Source organism: Lactuca virosa, chromosome 8 (genome assembly GCF_052849685.1).
Source record: "Lactuca virosa cultivar CGN04683 chromosome 8, Lactuca_virosa_CGN04683_v6, whole genome shotgun sequence".
Classification (NCBI taxonomy): domain Eukaryota; kingdom Viridiplantae; phylum Streptophyta; class Magnoliopsida; order Asterales; family Asteraceae; genus Lactuca; species Lactuca virosa.
In genome coordinates, this window is record NC_136433.1 from 224916210 (window position 1) to 224939183 (window position 22974).

At 33.3% G+C, this 22974-nt stretch overlaps 1 long non-coding RNA gene and 1 pseudogene across 2 annotated transcripts; one reads left to right on the forward strand and one right to left on the reverse strand.

The window, feature by feature from the left end:
- The window catches only part of LOC145129666 (putative metal-nicotianamine transporter YSL7), a 50799-nt pseudogene that overhangs the window by 3545 nt on the left and 24280 nt on the right, over positions 1-22974 (forward strand).
- LOC145129667 (uncharacterized) lies at positions 9321-11049 on the reverse strand. Of its 2 annotated transcripts, XR_013717593.1 has the most exons (4): positions 10343-11049; positions 10111-10242; positions 9911-10011; positions 9321-9545 (listed from the first exon to the last, which is right to left on the reverse strand). It is a non-coding gene; the product is annotated as an uncharacterized LOC145129667 (long non-coding RNA). The 2 variants fall into 2 exon arrangements; XR_013717592.1 differs by having other exon boundaries at positions 9321-10011.

Genomic DNA, 22974 nt, shown 5'->3' on the forward strand with positions numbered 1-22974 from the left:
TAAATTGAAGGAATCACACATTACCTGTGCAATGAATGAATATTTTGGATCCCCACTTGACCTTAATTATTCCAATAATCAACCAGTAACTTGGTATCGATTTTGCTTTACCGTACAGAAAAAATATCGTTTACATGTCAAGTAGTAATGAAGATGATATAATAAAAGAATAAGAATTTTTTTTTCTTTTTTAGAGGAATGTATCAGACATGTTGGAGTAGAAGGGATGAAGGTGAAAGCCTTGATCAACGCCCACGAAACGCCATGGGGAAATCATTGGCAGACAAGGGGATTTTGTTGGAATCCTAAGTCGAGTAGGACTTGGAGACCAAACAATAGCAACCTAGTTTTTAGGAAATCATAAACAAGCCGGTTTCTAGTTTCCTAATTGTAATCAAATTACAAGTCGGTAGTTAGGATTATATACACATTGTTTTAGGTCGAGCTATGATCATCGGAAAACATTGTAAACACCGTGAGTTTTGAGTGATTTTCTCACAATAATCAAAGAGCTATTTTGATTAATATAACTGTGTTTACATATTCTGATCTTTAATTGGTATCAGAGCCAAGGAATCGAAGGCTGTGAGATCAATTTTGTTACCTGTTGACAAGCTAGGTCAACATGTCGGATGGTGAAGGTGGTGCACAGCCCCCTCCGGTGAGAGTGAAGGAGATTGGGGACCACTGTAGCGTGTCGTATGCTGAACCCAACAAATTACACGGTCTGGTCACTAAGGATGAAGGTAGTTCTCAGAATCCATAAGGCCTGGACTGTAATAGATCCTGGAACAGAAGAGAATGAAGAGAAAGATTACCTTGCAATAGGATTGTTGTATCAGGCAATCCCGGAGGATCTAATCATGCAAATCGGAGATGTGGAATCTGCCAAAGGACTCTGGGAAGCGATTAAGGCGAGATATGTAGGTGCTGATCGTGTGAGAGAGGCTCGATTGCAAACCCTTAATGAAGAATTTGATCGATTGAAGATGCAGGAGTCTAAAACAATTGATAGCTATGCTGGAAAGCTATCTGGAATCGTGTCCAAATCAGCAGCCCTTGGAGAAACCATTGATGAATCGAAGTTGGTAAAGAAGTTCCTCAAGACTCTGCCCCGATCGAAGTTCATCCAGATCGTTGCCTCCCTTGAGCAGGTCTTGGACCTGAAGACGGTGGGATTTGAAGATGTCGTCGGACGACTCAAGGCGTACGAAGAAAGAATAAAAGAAGAAGAGGACGACGGAGGAGGTCAGGCGAGAGTGATGTTAAGAAATCACCGTCGTTTGGCTATGGCGGATCATCGAGGCATCAGCGAGACGAAAAAAGAAAAGGGAACTGGAAAGGGAATGATGGGTCGAGTGGGTTTAACCAGGGAACCGGGTCGAATGGTGGGTCAAGTGGATCAGGTCCAAATGGGTTTAAAACAAAACAAGCCCAAGGTGGGGAGCCCAATTCTAATTCTGATTTATCTCAATCTAATTCCAACAATTGCAAAAATTGTAATTGTTGTTGTGACAAGAATCGGAAAAATAGGAAAAAAGACCGATCTAAGGTGATTTGTTTTCGATGTGAGGACAACATTTTCAGCCTTTATAAACCTAGAATTTTCAACCTTTATAAACCTATCCATTAATGAAATGTATACCAAAAGCAAAAATATATTGTCATTGTGTGCGACGACAACATTTTCAACCTTTATAAACCTAGAATTTCTTAAGGGGAGGAAGGAGCTTATGATATCCAAACTTGCATCGACAGGGGATAGAAAACTACGCAATTGACCTTTGCGCCTCTGATGCAGTCTTGCATCCGACAGTCGTGACAGGGATCCACGGAGTAGCTATAAAATGTGGATTCATGGTGAACTGTCACATGATCAACAAATTGATGAAAGCTTATACAGATTGCAAAAGGCTCTCCGATGCGGAGAACTTGCTCGGAAATGTAAGTGATGACCATATGAATCTAATTGTTTGGAACGTGTTGATCAAAGGTTACGTTCAAAACAATTTCATGATTGAAGTCATTGGATTCCTTTCAAATGGGAAGTGATTCGTACACAACAAATTTTTTCCATACACAACAATTTATTCATTATAGAATTGTACAATACAACACTTTAAAGAACAAATTGTTGTGTACGGAGAAATAGTGTTGTGTACGAATTAGTTCCCCTTTCAAATATATGCTCCAAATATATCGATGGATTAATGTGCCACAGTTGTTGAAGGCATGCTCAATTCTAGCATTCATATGTGTTGGTAAATAAATTCACTGCGCCATGACAAAAGGCATCTTAGCTACCGACCTTCACAACGAGACATCCTTACTCAACGTGTATCGTAAATGTGGACATTTACACCAAGACATTCATACATGTTGGTAAAGAAATTCACTGTGTAATGACAAGAGACATCTTAGCTACTGACCTTCTGGGTCTTCATAGCCGACTTCGTTGTTGTGAATTCTGCAATCGATTTCCTCCCACTAAGCAAACTTTCGACCTGATTTTTACTTTTATGAGTGTCGACCATGAAAAAAATCGACACCTCCAAAAATCAAGAACTGAAAATCGATCGAGTCCTCCAAAAAATCGTCGTTCCCAAATGATCTTACAACCCAAATGAATTCTCACGGTCGTATCTTCCATTCGGTTAATCGATCAAAAACTGAAAATCGCAAATGTCATCAGTGGCCAGAAATCGCAAAAACGAAGTCGATGATGAAGACCCTGAAGGTCGGTAGCTAAGATGCCTCTTGTCACAGCGCAGTGAATTTGTTTACCAACACGTATGAATGTCTCATTGTATATGTCTGCATTTATGATACACATTTTGTAAGAATGTTTCGCTATGAAGGTCGGTAGCTAAGATGCTTTTTGTCATGACATAGTGATTTTATTTACCAACACGAATGATTGCTTGAATTAAGCATGCCTTCAACAACTGTGGCACATTAGTCCATTGATATCTGGAGCATATATTTGAAAGCAATCCAATGGCTTCAATCATGAAATTCTTTTCAACGTAACCTTTGATCAACACGCTCCAAACAATTAGATTGATATGGTCATCGATAACATTTCCGAGCAAGTTCTCCACATCGCAGAGCCTTTTGCAATCTGTATAAGCATTCATCAATGTGTTGATCATGTGGCAATTCACCATGTATCCACATTTTATAGGTAGTCTGTGAATCTCTGTCACAACTGTCAGATGCAAGACTTCATCAGAGGCGCAAAGGGCAATTGCGTATTTTTCTATCCCTAGTTGATGCAAGTTTGGATATCATAAGCTCTTTCCTCTCTTAAGAAATTTTGGGTTTATAAAGGTTGAAATTTTTTTCCTCCCACACAATGACAAGAAATTTTTTCCTTTGGTATACATTTCTTTAATGGATAGGAGGAAAATGAATGTGAGGAAAATGAAAAACAGGGGGTAGTCAAGAATGCTGAGAAGAATCGATCTAAGAGTTTTGGGTAGAGGAAGTTATGTTAACATTGTGAAATAATGTAGATATGGAGAATATGGCGATGAATATGGTGATTTTTTGAGCGATGAACATCAAGGCTTCGTGAGCCATGATACGAGAGAGAGAGAGAGAGAGAGAGAGAGAGAGAGAGAGAGAGAGAGAGAGAGAGAGAGAGAGAGAGAGAGAGAGAGAGAGAGAGAGAGAGAGAGATTCTTTTTCACTTTTCTGTGTTATGTGTTTAGATGTTTATTGCACCCCATGGAAAATCTTTGTACCGTTTTTGTGTTAGTAGTAGTGTGTAGATGTAGTGAAATCGATGACAGATATTAAGAGAAAAAGATAATTGTGGTACGCACTAAACCAGTTTAAAAGTAAAAAAACATGTAAAACATTTGGATTTTTTGGGAAATACTAACCAAAAGGTTTGATTTTTTCCCAATAAACCAAATGTTTTGCAATAACTTGTTTTTTTACTTTTAAACCGGTTTAATGGGTACAACAATTAGCTTTATCCCTCAATAACTTTCATCGGTTTCACTACATCTACACACTACTAGTAATAAAGAAACCCTACAAAAGATTTTCCATGGGGTGCAACAAATATCTACACACTACTAACACAGAAAACTGAAAAAGAAACACACACGCACACACTCAATTTCACATACACACAAACGCACACACATGCACACACACACACACACTCTCTCTCTCATCCTTGTTTCATTCTTTCCTTGGTATCATCACTCACGAAGCCTTCTTGTTCATCGCTCAAGAAATCACCATATTCTCCATATCTACATTATTTCACAAGGTTAGCATAACACCCTCCACCTAACACTCTTAGATCGATTCTTCACAAAATTATTGACAAACGCCTATTTTATCATTTTCCTCACTTTCCTTCTCCTCCTATCCATTACAGAAATGTATACCAAAAGCAAAAATATATTGTCATTGTGTGCGAGGACAACATTTTCAACCTTTATAAACCTAGAATTTCTTAAGGGGAGGAAGGAGCTTATGATATCCAAACTTGCATCGACAGGGGGTAGAAAACTACGCAATTGACCTTTGCGCCTCTGATGCAGTCTTGCATCCGACAGTCGTGACAGGGATCCACGGAGTAGCTATAAAATGTGGATTCATGGTGAACTGTCACATGATCAACAAATTGATGAAAGCTTATACAGATTGCAAAAAGCTCTCCGATGCGGAGAACTTGCTCGGAAATGTAAGTGATGACCATATGAATCTAATTGTTTGGAACGTGTTGATCAAAGGTTACGTTCAAAACAATTTCATGATTGAAGTCATTGGATTGCTTTCAAATGGGAAGTGATTCGTACACAACAATTTTTTCCATACACAACAATTTATTCATTATAGAATTGTACAATACAACACTTTAAAGAACAAATTGTTGTGTACGGAGAAAAAGTGTTGTGTACGAATTAGTTCCCCTTTCAAATATATACTCCAAATATATCGATGGATTAATGTGCCACAGTTGTTGAAGGCATGCTCAATTCTAGCATTCATATGTGTTGGTAAATAAATTCACTGCGCCATGACAAAAGGCATCTTAGCTACAGACCTCCACAACGAGACATCCTTACTCAATGTGTATCGTAAATGCGGACATTTACACCGAGACATTCATACATGTTGGTAAAGAAATTCACTGCGTAATGACAAGAGACATCTTAGCTACTGACCTTCAGGGTCTTCATAGCCGACTTCGTTTTTGCGAATTTTGCAATCGATTTCTTCCCACTAAGCAAACTTTCGACCTGATTTTTACTTTTATGAGTGTCGACCATGAACAAAATCGACACCTCCAAAAATCAAGAACTGAAAATCGATCGAGTCCTCCAAAAATCGTCGTTCCCAAATGATCTTAATACCCAAATGAATTCCCACGGTCGTATCTTCCATTCGGTTAATCGATCAAAAACTGAAAATAGTAAATGTCATCAGTGGCCAGAAATCGCAAAAACGAAGTCGATGATGAAGACCCTGAAGGTCGGTAGCTAAGATGCATCTTGTCATGACACACTGAATTTGTTTAGCAACACGTATGAATGTCTCATTGTATATGTTCGCATTTATGATACACATTTTGAAAGGATGTTTCGCTATGAAGGTCGGTAGCTAAGATGCCTTTTGTCATGACATAGTGATTTTATTTACCAACACAAATGATTGCTTGAATTAAGCATGCCTTCAACAACTGTGGCACATTAATTAATTGATATCTGGAGCATATATTTGAAAGCATCAAATGGCTTCAATCATGAAATTCTTTTCAACGTAACCTTTGATCAACACTCCAAACAATTAGATTGATATGGTCATCGATAACATTTCCGATCAAGTTCTCCACATCGGAGAGCCTTTTGCAATCTGTATAAGCTTTCATCAATGTGTTGATCATGTGACAATTCATCATCAATCCACATTTTATAGGTAGTCCGTGAATCCCTGTCACAACTGTCGGATGCAAGACTTCATCAGAGGCGTAAAGGACAATTGGGTATTTTTCTATCCCAGCTGATGCAAGTTTGGATATCATAAGCTCCTCCTCCCCTTAAGAAATTTTGGTTTATAAGGGTTGAAAATCTTGTCCTCCCACACAATGACAATAATTTTTTTCCTTTGGTATACATTTCTTTAATGGATAGGAGGAAAATGAATGTGAGGAAAATGAAAAATAGGCGGTAGTCAAGAATGCTGTGAAGAATCGATCTAAGAGTTTTGGGTAGAGGGAGTTATGCTAACCTTGTGAAATAATGTAGATATGGAGAATATGGCGATGAATATGGTGATTTCTTGAGCGATGAACATCAAGGCTTCATGAGCCATGATACGAGAGAGAAAGAAAGAGAGAGAGAGAGAGAGAGAGAGAGAGATTCTTTCTCACTTTTCTGTGTTATGTGTGTAGGTTTTTATTGCACCCCATGGAAAATCTTTGTACCGTTTCTATGTTAGTAGCAGTGTGTAGATATAGTGAAATCGATGACAAATATTAAGAGAAAAAGCTAATTTTGGTACCCACTAAACCGGTTTAAAAGTAAAAGAACATGTAAAACATTTCGTTTTTTTGGGAAAACTAACCAAAATGTTTGATTTTTTCCCAATAAACCAAATGTTTTGCAATAACTTGTTTTTTTTTTCTTTTTTTTACTTTTAAACCGGTTTAATGGGTACCCCAATTAGCTTTATCCCTCAATATCTTTCACCGGTTTCACTACATTTACACACTACTAATAATACAGAAACCCTACAAAAGATTTTCCATGGGGTGCAACAAACATCTACACACTACTAACACAGAAAACTGAAAAAGAAACACACACGCACACACTCAATTTCACATACACACAAACGCACACACACGCACACATCTCTCATCCTTGTTTCATTCTTTCCTTGGTATCATCACTTACGAAGCCTTCTTGTTCATCGCTCAAGAAATCACCATATTTATCGTCATATTCTCCATATCTACATTATTTCACAAGGTTAGCATAACACCCTCCACCTAAAATTCTTAGATCGATTCTTCACAAATTATTGACAAGCCCCTGTTTTTTCATTTTCCTCACTTTCCTTTTCCTCCTATCCATTAAAGAAATGTATACCAAAAGCAAAAATATATTGTCATTGTGTGCGAGGACAACATTTTTAACCTTTATAAACCTAGAATTTCTTAAGGGGAGGAAGGATCTTACGATATCCAAACTTGCATCGATCGGGGATAGAAAACTACACATTTGCCCTTTGCGCCTCTGATGCAGTCTTGCATCCGACAGTCGTGACAGGGATCCACAGAGTTGCTATAAAATGTGGATTCATGGTGAACTGTCACATGATCAACAAATTGATGAAAGCTTATACAGATTGCAAAAGGCTCTTCGATGCGGAGAACTTGCTCGGAAATGTAAGTGATGACCATATGAATCTAATTGTTTGGAACGTGTTGATCAAAGGTTACATTGAAAATAATTTAATGATTGAAGTCATTGGATTGTTTTCAAATATATGCTCCAAATATGTCGATGGATTAATGTGCCACAGTTGTTGAAGGCATGCTCAATTCTAGCATTCGTATGTGTTGGTAAATAAATTCACTGCGCCATTACAAAAGGCATCTTAGCTACCGACCTTCACAACGAGACATCCTTACTAAATGTGTATCGTAAATGCGGACATATACACCGAGACATTCATACGTGTTGGTAAAGAAATTTACTGCGTAATGACAAGTGACATCTTAGCTACTGACCTTTTGGGTCTTCATAGTTGACTTCGTTTTTGCGATTTCTGCAATCGATTTCTTCCCACTAAGCAAACTTTCGACCTGATTTTTACTTTTATGAGTGTCGACCATGAAAAAAATCGACACCTCCAAAAATCAAGAACTGAAAATCGATCGAGTCCTCAAAAAATCGTCGTTCCCAAATGATGTTACAACCCAAAATTAATTCCCACGATCGTATCGTCCATTCGGTTAATCGATCAAAAACTGAAAATCGCAAATGTCATCAGTGGCCAGAAATCGCAAAAACGAAGTCGATGATGAAGACCCTGAAGGTCGGTAGCTAAGATGCCTCTTGTCATGGTGCAGTGAATTTGTTTACCAACACGTATGAATGTATCGTTGTATATGTCCGCATTTATGATACACATTTTGTAAGGATGTTTCGCTATGAAGGTCGGTAGCTAAGATGCCTTTTGTCATGACATAGTGATTTTATTTATCAACACGAATGAATGCTTGAATTAAGTATGCCTTCAACAACTGTGACACATTAATCCATTGATCTCTGGAGCATATATTTGAAAACAATCCAATGGCTTCAATAATGAAATTCTTTTCAACATAAACCTGAGTTGTTAAAAATATACTAACGAAAACCGTGTACATCATATTCCTGAAAAGTTTTCATTAGAAACCTGATATATTAATGTTCCTCTAAAAATGAATTTGAAATATTAACAAACACCATTCATAATAAAAGAAGAAAGAGATATTAATATAATAATATCCCCATAAATAATTAAGATATTAGTTCACACAGTAAGGAACATTTATGAAAATTTTGTAGATTAAGAAAGCAATTGTAGTAGGATTTTTATGAAAACTTAGTCTTAAAATGTTGTTGATAAAAAAAGTAAATATAGCAACAAAAAAGTTGTAGTTTACATAGCAAGTAAAGGAATGTGATTAATTTTCCATAACATTTTCTTGTTGATTAAAAAAACAAATTATGAGGAAGAAGAAACATTAGAGAAAATGGAATAAATGCTTTGAGAAATAGAAACGTTATCTTCAAAACTTGAAGAAAAATTTATACAGCAAATTAAAAGATATATACAAGGTTGTTTATAAATTTGGAATTTAAGGTAAAGGGTAGTTGGGGTAAAAAGAGTCTTAATTGATAAATCTACCACTTTCCCACTTAGTTCATTAACGTGATGTTTCATTAAGAAATTTAACCCATGACTACCTTCATATCTAGTTTATGTAGTGGAGGACTTCTGCCCCTCTATAGCCAAAGGCTTCTATCACTAACCGATTTTCTTAACAAGCATTATGTTGCAATGAAACTATAAGCCCATGAAATAAAAAAATCAAGATTTATCATCCTCAACTCCATTAATAAGATAGTTGATTAGGTAATATCAAACTGAAATTGGCCAATTCTACTCCAGACCATGATAAAAATTGACTAAAGATATAATTTTACACACGTTGGACAGAAACTTTTTTTTAATGATCAGAAAAACAATAAATAAATCAACAAATAAAAGAAAACTATTCTGTTAAACATATGCACCCTTGAACATTATCTGGTGACACAAAGTCAAGAACCACTTTTATGCATGATGTATACCGTAATTCATATATGAACCAATAATATAACTATATAGCTTTCTAAATTAAGTCACAAAAAAAAAGACTTGAGCATGATCTAATCTACCCTGTCTATTTCTAACTTGATGTGGACAACCTGTAGAGATGAAAACCGCTTCACAAAGGTATTATTGAAATGTCTATGGCTCCAAACCTGAAAGTTACAACCAAGAATCATCATCAATTTTAGCACCACCATATTCAATATTACAGCCATCATCATCACTTTTTCATGGATCCACATATTATTGAAACACAAAAATTGGATTAAGAAACCAAACTAAGCAAGAAAAGGTAGAGTTGGCTGTGACATTTTATCAAATATATGGTGGGTACTACAGTCAAGAAATTTAGAAACTCCAATGGTCTGCTATTATCAATGGATGCTGGTTCATTAGAATCTCTATCTATTCTCTTCTGTGGATATACCAACCAAAAACAGAAAATGAAGGTGAGACAAGAAATGCAACAACTTTCTAAAAACCAAAAAAAGAGACGGTTAATTTGATGTTACTTTACCTTAAACCATCATTCCATGTAAGATCAATATCTGCAATGATCTCAATATACCCGTGCATTGATTTTCTGTAGGCATAGCACCTAGTTTATGACATGCATTCCTGGCATATTCACAACAATATTTATAATTTCAGTAAGATTTCAAGAACTAGAATTGGAAATGAAGTTGGACGTATTTTGATAAAAAAAAAAAGTAGTACCTCATGCTCTTGAAATCAGCCTACTGTAAAGCAAGAACCCTAGGTTTAGGCATCTGACCTTTTCCGATTTTTCCCCTCTTACCCCAAATACGACGACTTTTAGCCTGTACTTTCTACTCTTCCCCTGTAAAGCTATAAAAGAATCAATTATTAATAAATCGTTAGCTGATTGATATAGACCAAATGAAACAAAGATTAAGAAAGCAACCTTTCCGCTATACCCTTCACTTACCTGCAAATCGCAAATCTATGGTGGTGTGAACGGTGTTGGTGGTTATAAAGAAAGACGATAGAGTCAAATTAATCTCACACAAGAACAACTCAAGTATTTAAACGAGAGCTACGGCTCCGTTAACTTTTATTTCACTTACTTTACTTTCTTTCTCACTTCCATTTTTCTTACAAACATTAGGTCCTTATATAGGTAGCCAAAACTAAGAAATACTTAACTTAGAAGAAAACTTAAAGGTTAAGTAAAACTTAAGGAAGTATTCTTAATGGTTAAGAATGCTTCATGACTAAGAAAACTTCATAACTAAAAATACTTAATGATTAAGAAAATTTAATATCTAAGAAGACTTAACAACTAAGAAAGTTGTTGATAACCATTTTTTACTTTTATTTTTGACCTCTTTTTGTTGACTTGTGTTGACTAAGTTGGGTTTGACTTCTAACACTGCCCCTCAAACCCAACTATGCATGCCAAGCATCTTCACCATTTTCTGAAATCTTTCTGTCTTCAAAGGCTTTGTAAAAATATCAGCTAGTTGCTCTTCAGTGCTACAATGCACCACCAGCTCGACCACTCTATCTTTCACATATTTCCGAATGAAATGGTACTTTATGTTGATATGCTTGCTTCGAATGTGTGACACAGGATTCTTCGAGAGTAAGATAGCAGACTTATTATCAACATACACCTTAACTGGATCTTCATATCTGAAATATAATTCAATCAAAATATTCTTCAACCAAATAGCTTGCCATGTATTTTTTTTCACATATTGAAAGAGCAACTGTTTGTTGCTTCTTTGAAGACCATGAAAACACTTTTATGTATCTCAAAATTCTCTTAGCTGCAATGAAATGATCTTGCTTCGACTTCTCCATGTATCTACTGACTACTCCAACTACATACATAATATTTAGGCGAGTAAAAGTCAGATACCTTAAGCTTCCCACCAAGCTTTTAAACAATGTTGGGTTTACAAATTATCTAACCGATTCAATACTTAGCTTCATTCCTGCTTCTGCTGGTGTGCTGACTGGTTTACAGTCTTCCATTCTGAACATCTGTAAAATCTGCTCCGCATATTTCTTTTGTGACATAAATATTCCATCCTTGATTTGATTTACTTCAACTCCAAAAAAGTATGAAATTTGGCCAATATCTGTCATCTCAAATTCTGTAGTCATTACTTTCTTAAAATCTTCAAACACACCTGGATTGTTTTCGGTGAAGATCATGTCATCCACATACAAACACACAATCATAATATCTCAAATTTGGTTTCTTTTTGTATAAATTGCATGTTCGTATGGACTCTTCACAAAGCCATCCTTCTGGAAGTGCTCATCTGTTCTTGTCTTCCAGGCTCTTGGAGCTTGCTTTAAACCATATAAGGCTTTATTCAATTGATAGACTTTATCTTCTTGACCTTTTTAAACAAAATCTTCAGGTTGCTCAATATAAACTTCCTCTTCAAGATATCCATTTAGGAATGCTGACTTCACGTCCATCTAATAAATCATGTACTGATTTTGAGCTCCAATTGCTCTCAAAAGTCTGATGGTATCGACTCTTGCTACTGGAGCAAATACTTCATCATAATCAATTTCATGTCTCTGCTTGTAGCCTTTTACAACTAACATTTCCTTGTACTTTTCAACTTTTCCTTTCTGATTGGTCTTTGTCTTATAGACCCATTTGACACCAATTGCTTTGTGTCCCTTTGGAAGGCTTGTAAGCTCCCACATGTCATTCTTCTTGATTGAGTTGATTTCTTCATCCATGGATTTACTCCACTTGGTTTCTTTTCTAGCTTCTTCATATTTTACTGGATCACATTCAACCATCAAACAAAATAATGAATAATCAAATGGGGTAGCAGTTGGACTTGTTGCATCATAGATGTCATCTAGACTTCTCATCTTTGGTGGTACTCCCCCTGAACTATTGTCGTTGCTGCTACTTTGTGATGTTGATGGTGTTGATGCAGGAGTCGTTGGACTAGGACTTGATGGAGGAGTCTGATCATTGCTTTCATCATCTGGTGTGTTGAAATCATCATCATCATCATCATCGTCAAAGAAGAGACCTTCGATCTTTCTTTCTTCGTTGCTCTATCTCCAATAATCACCTTCATCAAATTTAACATCTCTTGAAATAATGATCTTTTTCTTCAGTGGGTTGTATAACCTATATGCCTTGATGCTTGAAATAATAATCTTTTGATCAGGAATATAGGCATAAGCAATAAATCCAAAAAAATTTAGATACCCAACTGAAGGTTTGCGACTACACCATGCTTCATCTGGAGTCTTGAATCTTACACTTTTAATTGGACAACGATTTAACAAATAAACAACACATATAACGGCTTCTGCCCAAAATGTTCTTGGCAAATGTTTTCCTTTAACATGCTTCTTGCCATATCGAGAATTGTGCGATTCTTCCTTTCTGCAACGCCATTTTGTTGTGGTGTATATGTTGTTGTTAACTGATGAATGATCCCATGTTCTTTACAGAAGTCATTAAACAAACTTGATGTGTATTCTCCTCTATCAGATCTGAGAATCTTCAAATATTCCCCACTTTGCTTTTCGACCATTGCTTTGAATTCTTTGAACTTATCAAGAGTTTCTGATTTTTCTTTGATGATGTACACCCAACTTTTTCTACTGAAATCATCAATGAATGTTAGGTAGTACCTGTTTTGACCAAGTGAAGGTATGTCGTATGGTCCAACAATACCTGTATGAACAATCTCTAATGGCCTTCTAGCTCTCCGTGATCTTCCAACTGGAAAACTTTGTCGGCGTTGCTTTCCTTTGATACATGCTTCACATAAATGATCTGGTTGATTGATTTCTGGCAACCCATTCACCATCTTCGCTTTTAATAACAAATTTAAACCAGAAAAACCAAGTTGACCAAACCTTAAATGCCACAACCATGAGTCATCTTTAATGACAGTCTTCAAATACCTTTGAACTTCCGTCTGTATGTTAACGGAAAACAACCGATTCTTTGACTTTGAACTTTAGCAATCAATTCTTGAAATTGATTTTTGACTGTAAGAGAATTATCTCTCATACGAATATTATATCCGTTTTCAAGAAGCAGACCAAGACTAATGATATTCGTTTTCAAAGCAGGTACATAATAAACATCATGTATATACTTCTTATCACCATTCTTTGAGAGAATCATAATTGTACCTTTGCCTTTGATGAGAATCTTTGATAAATCACCAAAGCTAACATCTCCATTGACTGCCTCGTCCAACTTCACAAATAGATCCTTATAACCATACATGTGGTTGCTTGCACCATTATCAAAAGACCAAATATTTTTCTTTCCTTCTTCGTCTCCTTTGTATGTGAGAAATACAACAGGTCCAACATCTTTATCTTTATCTTCAATGACTTCTTTCTTCCACTTTTGGATATTTGCATTCATAACTAAAGTGACCATAATTATTGTAGTTATAACATTGAACCTGAGATTTGTCACTTTGTTGTTGAAACCTGCCTCTTCCTCTTCCTCTGCTTTGAAATCCTCGACCACGACCAGAGAACTGATATCTTTCAGTGGGCTGATATCTTTAATTTTCTAGACTTTTGTCAAAGAATTGTCTACCACGACCTCATCTACTAGGTCCACTTCTGTAACCACCATGATTTCCTCTGCCTCGTATGTTTTTGCTATTGGCCTTGGCCTGGTTTTCTTTAATGAACATATTGCTTTGTAAAGCTTGCTCCAATTTTCCAGTATCATCATTTTGATTTATTCTTTGTTCATGGGCTTGAAGACTACCCACGAGCTCATCCATGGAGATTAAAGACAAATCTTTTGATTCTTCATTAGCTGTGACTACATAATCAAATTTCTTGATCAATGAACGAAGTAATTTTTCCATTATCCTTACTTCATCAAGAGCTTCACTGTTTCTTTTCATTTCGTTCGCCATCGTTTTCAAACGAGTAACATAATCATTTAAGCTTTCTGAAGTTTTCATCTTTAATGTTTCAAATTTAGCACTGAGTGATTGGAGTTGTACCTTTTTCGCCTTTTCTGCTCCTTGGAGCGATTTCTGCAGAACCTCCCAAGCTATCTTTGATGTCTTTGCGTCTGATATTTTCTCAAAGGTCTATTCATCAACACCTTGGAAAATAAAAAATAGAGCTTTCTTATCTCTTTTCCGGAATTCCCTTAACCTTGTCTTTTGAGCATCTGTTAAAGCTGCTTCAACAACTGCATCTGTCGGCTCCACATATCCGTATTCAACTATATCCTAAATATCTTGAGAATCGAGTAACACCTTCATTTGAATACTCCAGTTCCTGTAATTTGTTGCCGTCAATTTTGGAATTTGAGGTTGAATCATATTCGCCATCTTCTCGTCGTCGAACATAACCTCGACTCTGATATCACTTGTTGGTGGTTATAAAGAAAGACGATAGAGTAAAATTAATCTCACACAAGAACAACTCAACTATTTAAACGAGAGCTACGACTCCGTTAACTTTTATTTTACTTACTTTACTTTCTTTCTCACTTCCATTTTTCTTACAAACATTAGGTCCTTATATAGTTAGCCAAAACTAAGAAATACTTAACTTAGAAGAAAACTTAAAGGTTAAGTAAAACTTAAGGAAGTATTCTTAATGGTTAAGAATGCTTCATGACGAAGAAAAATTCATAACTAAGAATACTTAATGATTAAGAAAATTTAATATCTAAGAAGACTTAGCAACTAAGAAAGTTGTTGATAACCATTCTTGAATTTTATTTTTAACCTTTTTTTGTTGACTTGTGTTGACTAAGTTGGGTTTGACTTCTAACAATCCGACCCTTGACAAAACCCCTAAATCGAACAACGGCCTGATCTATTTAACCTCGAACGACGTCGATCATGGCAACCGACGACATCAATGCTTCATCGACGAAGACCGATAGAAGGTGCAGGAAAAAAATTCAAGAAGGAGAGGTGAAATTAATTTGAGAAAAAAAACGAACGACTAGAAGGTAGAAAAAGGTCGGACGTTTACAACACTGTCTGAAATAGCGCATATTGTGGAAGAAAAGGTACAATATGTTTTTGTTTCAAACCGTCTTCCACCTGCCACCGACGACCTCCGGTTTGAACCGGTGAACCGATGGTTGCTCTTGAATCAAAATTACTTTCACTCGTTTCTCACCATCTCAAATTGTTTTCATCACAAAGATACGAAAGGAAGTGTAGAGAACGATCTAGAACATAGAAAGAAAAAAACACAATTTTTTTTGTTTAAACGAAATTGAGGCGAATGAAAACATGCGAGTAACCAAAATTACAAATGGTCAAAACTTTTGTGGCCAGCATCGAAAAGAACCAATATTAGGGGCCAAATTTGCCCAAGTGTTGAAAATTAGTGGCCAATATCTCAATGCCCAAAATTTACTGTTCCTTATATATATATATAGTATTAAAATTCGTTACAAACAAATACGTTATTTAAAAAACAAAACTATTTGTTTTCTAAAATTGATATTTATGTCTTCTAAATGCTTATGAGCGAAAGAATGGTATCAGAGCCAAGAAAAGTTTTTGGGGGTGGTTATGCATGATATATTTATTTCATATTTATTTAATTTGGGTTTAATATTCTCTAAGAAATTTACAAGTTTTAATAAGTATGATTAAGAGACAAGACCAGTGATTGGTTGGATTAGCGTAAAACGCGCAGATAAGGACGTAAGTCGCGGTGCCGGACCACAATCATCGTCGAGACGATTCGCCTCTGTTCATCGTTATTAAAACAAGTAAGTTTTCTTATAGAATTTTAAAGCAAAATTAATTGAATATGAGTAAATTTTCACGCATACTATCCAAAAAATATATTCCTGGTAAAAATATCGACAATGAACAAGATTATGATAATCAAATAAATTCTATTGAAGAAACTGTTAATGACATAGAACAAAGTTTGAATGATTGGACAATACCTAAAACTAATGTTAATACAATATATAGAATAGGAACTTTTGACTATTTTCAAGGTTATTCTATTAAAATGACAGAACAAATTTGTCTATTGGTCAAAACCAACAAAATTTACATTTATTATCATCACGATCTATTCTAGAACATAGAATGAAATATAAATTTTTACATGTCGGTTTAGTCCAAATTGCTATCAAGCCTCTATTCAGACTTGGAATAGATGCCCCTGTTCTCCTTATTTTAAGAGACAAGAGACATAAAAATTTTCAAAATTCTATTTTAGCTATGGCTGAAACAAATATTGCTAACGGACCTATTTATTTCAATTGTTATCCAAATTTTTCTGTAGGGTTATTTGATAAAAATATTTTAGATACTTTAGTGTTAACTGTAGAAACAAAAAATTTAGAATTTAAAGATGATACAAAACCTTTAACAATAATTTATCGTGTCTGTTACAAAACTATGACAACTACACTTGAACCGAAAACACGTTTATCAAGTCCTAAAAATGAAACAATTATTTTTGAAGCAAATACTAACCATACCAAAGTCCACACACCAAAAAGGTTAAAATGGTATGATATAACTCAATCATGTAATTGGAATTTACAAAATGTTATCGATCCAAAACCACTAGACTCTTCAAAACAAATCTCAAATATTATAGAATATAATGATGGTTCAGTAGATATAAATTTTTCTTCCTTAAAAATTTCATCATCCAGATTATCAACTTCTTTTATCCCAGAAACAAGCTCTTCAAAATCTTCGTTATCAAAGTCAAGATCTTTAAAACTAAAAACTGTTGACTATACTAATTCTATTCCCAAACCATTATATCAAGATGATCAAAATAGTGAAAATAGTTTTCCTAGTCCTACTAAATCAGATTTTATTGATGAACTTCAAAATTTTAAACAACAAATATGAGTTCTAAAGTACAAATTAATTGTTCAAAAAATAATAAGCTTTGGGCTAATATGTTAAAAAGACATTGAAAGATAAATTCTAATATATGCAAAACCATTCAACATTTAGAAGAAACTAGAACTCATGAAGATTATAATTTATACAAAATACTTCCATATACTAATAAATATAATAAACAAATAGAAAAAATTTCTAAGCTAACGATAGAAATAAAAAAATACGAAAAATCACGAAGTCATAATTTAGAATCAATAAAACATATTTCTTCAATCCTAACAAAAACAACCTGTTAAAATGAATTTCTCGAATTTAGAATATCAAGTTGACTTTGATTACTTAAAAAATATTGAGTATTACAAAGATTACAATAATAAAAAAAGAGCTTGGCATGAAGAAAATTTCTCATACTACTTAAGATTTCTCCATTTAGGCCTTTGGGAAGATTATGTTTTATCAAATAAAATTCATTCTCCTTTTTTTCAATGGTTTGAGTTAATTTATGCCCCTAAACATAAAATAAATTACCCATTTAAAAATGATTCTATCACTCCCATTTTAGAGAAAAAATATAAAGATATTATTTCTAATAAAGAAATTATTGCTAATTTTCCACCAAAAGGAGAAATTATTATTAACGATATGTTTATTGCGACTCCTTTAATTCAAGCCCCAAATCAATTAACTACTGAAAAGGGTCTTCAAAAAATTATTTACCAAAATAATTATGCAAACGAAACCTTATCTAGTATTACCGAGCATTTAGTTAAAATTGAAGAAAAAATTTTCAAAGACAAAAATGATAATAAGCAAGATATGGCAAGCGCTAGTAATATAAGTTTTGTTCCTTGTCAAATCGATGGTAATTTTAATCTAGGAAATATGGATTTAATTAACGAATTAGAAAAAAGACTTTCAAAACTTCATATTTCAAACACTAACAATATTAATACTCTTACAAATGATGAATCTGAAAATAGTGATATTAATAGTGAAACAAATTTTGAAACTCTTGCTCAAGAATTTGTTAATTCAAATGATGATATTAGTCAACTCACTAATGACTTTTCAAATCTTAATAAAATTCATCAATCAAAGCGAAGCACTTTCGGAAAAAATCCAAAACCAACCATAAGAAATTATTGGAATAGGCCCTCTCTTCCAGATGTTCAACTAGAAGAACGAACTTTTCAATTTGATCGTTCTCAATATGATGGCAATTCTGTTTATGAATGGATCGTTGATGGCCATTCTGAACATCAAATTATGAATATTGTACAAGAAATGACTATGGCTGCTAATGCTTATAAAGCTCATAATAATACTCAACTTCAAATTGTTAATATTATTACTTCTGCTTTTACTGGCAGTCTTAAAGGATGGTGGGATTTCTATATTTCACAAGAAGAAAAAGATTATATTTTATCTGCTAAGAAAACTATTATAAAACAAGAAAATAATCAACAAATACAAACGTTTGAAGATGATATGGTTAACACTTTAATTTTTGCTATTATCAAAAACTTTGTAGGAGATCCTACTACTTTTCAAGAAAAAACTTCAGAAATTTTCATGAATTTACATTGCAGAAAACTTACTGATTTTAGATGGTATAAAGATAATTATCTTGTTAAAGTTTTTTCGAGACCTGATTGTAAAGAGTCTTATTGGAAAGAACGTTTTATTGCTGGCCTTCCAAAACTCTTTGCAGAAAGAGTTAGACAAAAATTAAGAGAAAATTATAATAATACCATCCCTTATCAAAATTTAACTTATGGAGATCTAATAAACTACATTAATAAAGAGGGATTAACAGTTTGTGCTGATCTTAGGTTTAAGGAAAAACTCAAAAAAGATAGAATTAACAGTAAAAATGAATTGGAAATTTTTGCCAACAATATGGTTATCAGCCCTTGAATGGTCCGTCTACTTCAAAATCTAAAGTATATAAGAAAAAATCTTCAAAATATTTCAGAAAAAAGAATTATAATCTTCCAGAAAATTATAAAAAAGGCCAAGATTATGCGTCAAAATCTAAAAAACCTTATAAACCAAATTATAAAAAATCTAAAAGAAAATCAAAAGATATTATTATTTGTCATAAATGTGGGCGTAATGGTCATACAGCTAATAATTGTTATGCTAAGACAAAAATAAATGAGTTAAATGTTTCCGATGATTTAAAAGAACAAATAAGAAAAATTATTTTAAATACTGATTCAGATTCTGATGAAAGTATTTCTGATTTTCAAACAAATGATTTAAATATTCTCGAAAATACTACTTCAAGTTCAGAAGATTCTGATGTTTGCGAATGTATTGGTAAATGTCATTGTAAAGATTTAATCAATGTAATTACTAGTAGTTCTATTAACGTTCTTTCACAAGATGATAAAGATCTTTTAAACTCTCTTGATTCTATAAAAGATAAAAATATCCAAGAATTACTAATAAAGCAGATGCTTAATAAAACTAATAACATAACTCCTGCTAATAATGAAAATTTTAATTTAAAAAATATATATGAAAGATTTACTGAAGCAAAGCCAATTTCTATGCAAGAACTTCAACAAGAATTAAAAATAGTAAAACAACAGATAAAAGAAATAAAAAATAAAATTTTAATTTTAGAAAAAGAAAAACCTTCTATTTTTAAAAAACAAAAATATAGAAATTAATAAAGAAGAAGAAAATAAAATTGAAAATGTAACTATTGGTAAAATTATAAATAATCAAGTTTCTCAAAAATGGAACACTCAAATTACTTTAGTCAAGAATAATTTTAAAATCAACCTAACTGCTTTAATTGATAGTGGTGCTGATATGAATTGTATTCAAGAAGGAATTTTTCCTACACAATTCTATGAAAAAACTGCATCTAGACTTACTGGTGCCGGAGGTACAAAATTAATTGTAAATTATAAAGTTTCCGATGTTCATATTTGTAATAACCAAGATTACTGTTATAAAACTCACCTAATTTTAGTAAAAGATCTATCTTCTCCTTTAATTTTAGGAACACCTTTTATTACAAAAGTATATCCTTTTATGGTTCATGATGATGGTATAAGAACCAATGTTTTTGGAAAAGAAATTATATTTAAATTTTGTGAACCTCCTCTATATTCAACGATTAATGTCCTTAATTATAAAACACAACAAGCCAAATATCTTATTAACGAAATAAATAGTGTTCGAATAACTAATCAATTAAATGATAATAATATTCAAAATAAAATAATAGGTTTAAAATTAAAATTGAAAAAAATATTTGTTCTAATATTCCTAATGCCTTTTGGAATAGAAAACAACATATTGTAAAATTACCGTATATAAATTTTTTTGATGAAAAGGATATTCCTTCAAAATCTAGAGCCATTCACATGAATAGTGAACTAGAAAGTCATTGTAAAAATGAAATTCAAGATTTAATAAATAAAAAACTCATAAGACCTTCTAAATCATCATGGTCTTGTTCAGCATTTTATGTTATGAATGCCGCAGAATTAGAAAGAGGATCACCAAGATTAGTTATCAATTATAAACCTTTAAACAAAGTTTTGGAATGGATTCGTTATCCTATTCCTAATAAACGAAATTTGCTAAAAAAAACTTTATGATTCAAAAATATTTTCAAAGTTTGATATGAAATCAGGATTTTGGCAAATTCAACTTCATGAGGAAGATAAATATAAAACTGGTTTTAATGTTCCCTTCGGGCATTTTGAATGGAATGTAATGTCTTTTGGATTAAAAAATGCCCCTTCTGAATTTCAAAATATTATGAATGATATCGTAACTCCTATAAGTAGTTTTGCTATTGCTTATATTGACGATGTCCTAATTTTTTCAAAATCAATTGATCAACATTTCAAACATTTAAATCAATTTTATGATTTAATTTATCAAAATGGTTTAGCTGTCTCTGCAGCAAAAATGCATTTATTTAAAAATGAAATTCGTTTTTTAGGACATGATATTGTCAAAAACACTAGTAGACCTATTACAAGAAGCTTGCAATTTTCTACTAAATTTCCTGATGAAATTAAGGATAAAAAGCAAATTCAAAGATTTTTAGGATGCTTAAATTATATCCATGATTTTTTCAAAGATTTAGGGATTATATGTAAACCACTTTATAATAGACTAAAAGATAATCTTGAACCATGGACTCAAAAACATACAGATATAATTAAATATATAAAACAAAAGGTTCCTACTTTGCCATGTTTAAATTTACCTCATCCCAATGTCAATATCATAGTTGAAACCGATGCTAGTGATATTGGATTCGGAGGAATTCTAAAACAAAATTTTTTTAACTCAAAAGAGGAACAATTGGTTCGATATTACTCTGGTGCATGGAATGATACACAAAAAAATTATTCAACTGTAAAAAGGAAATTTTAAGCATTGTTTTATGTATTAAAAAATTTGAAGATGATTTATTTATGAAAAGTTTTTTATTAAGAATAGATTGTCAATCTGCAAAAACTATTCTAGAAAAAGATGTGAAAAATATTATTTCCAAGCAAATTTTTGCTCGATGGCAAGCCCTCTTAGGTAACTTTGATTTCGAAATAGAATTTATAAAAGGAGAAAATAATTCGCTTCCTGACTTTCTTTCTCGAGAATTTTTGCAGGGAAAATGAGTTCGTCATCCTCTTCCAAGCATGATGACAAGAAGCCTTTCTCTCAAAAGCTTGTTCCATTTCAAAATCAAAATCGTTTTTCTCCTTTAACTCCTACTTCTAAGAATTCGCAACTTTATTCTAATATCCTTCAGTCAAAACTTGTTACTCCAAAAGTTACTCCAACAAACACGATAAGCCCTTTGTAAAAACCTTTCACTCCTCAAACTCAAAATTCTGTGACTCCTAGCCCTCCTACAAAAACTCCTTATGTTCTTAATCCAAATTTCTTAAGAGTTCAAATTCTTGAAGATTTTCAAATCCATAAGTTACATCAAGGTTTTCATATTCTCACAAATCATCTCTTTGGTCAAGGGAAAACCTTTTATGTTGATTCATATAAAACTCGAGAATATTATCAAGCTATTTTGCAAGAATCTGGTTCGGTCAATTTTGTTCATCGTTATAATTCAAAAGAGGGAAACATTGATTTTAGCAAAGCTCATATCATCAAAATCATTTCTCCAGAAAGTTGGGTTCCAAACCTTCATTCTGAAAAACCTCTTATAAGTTATCCTGCTTATCCCATATTTTCTTACTATGATTATCAAGATGCCTGGACTAAGGCGTTCTTTATTCGGAATTATTCACACTCATGGTTTATCTTCTTTGATTTGAACTTCAATTGTGAATACCCAAGATGGTTTATCAATTGGTACAAATATATGAGAATTCTTCCAAATTGTTTACCAAAAGAAATTTACGATGGATATCTCAAATTTAAAGAATTGTTTATTCAACAAATTCCAGAATTTGAATATATGCTACAATTCACTATGATATTCAAAGTTCCATGGATAATGTCTTGGACTTTTCATTATCAAGAAGCAAAGGATTCCTCTCCTCCCTGGCTTAATCGACAATTTCGCTCAAAATGGTGGGATAAAATGAAGATTTCTCAAGCCAGTAAACAAACAGTAATTAAATATTATCAAGAAATTTATATTCAAAAACCAGAGGTTGAAGCCACTTTTATCAAAAGTCTTCCTTAAAGTGATGTGGATCTAATTTCAAGAATTAAAGATGCTGCTACC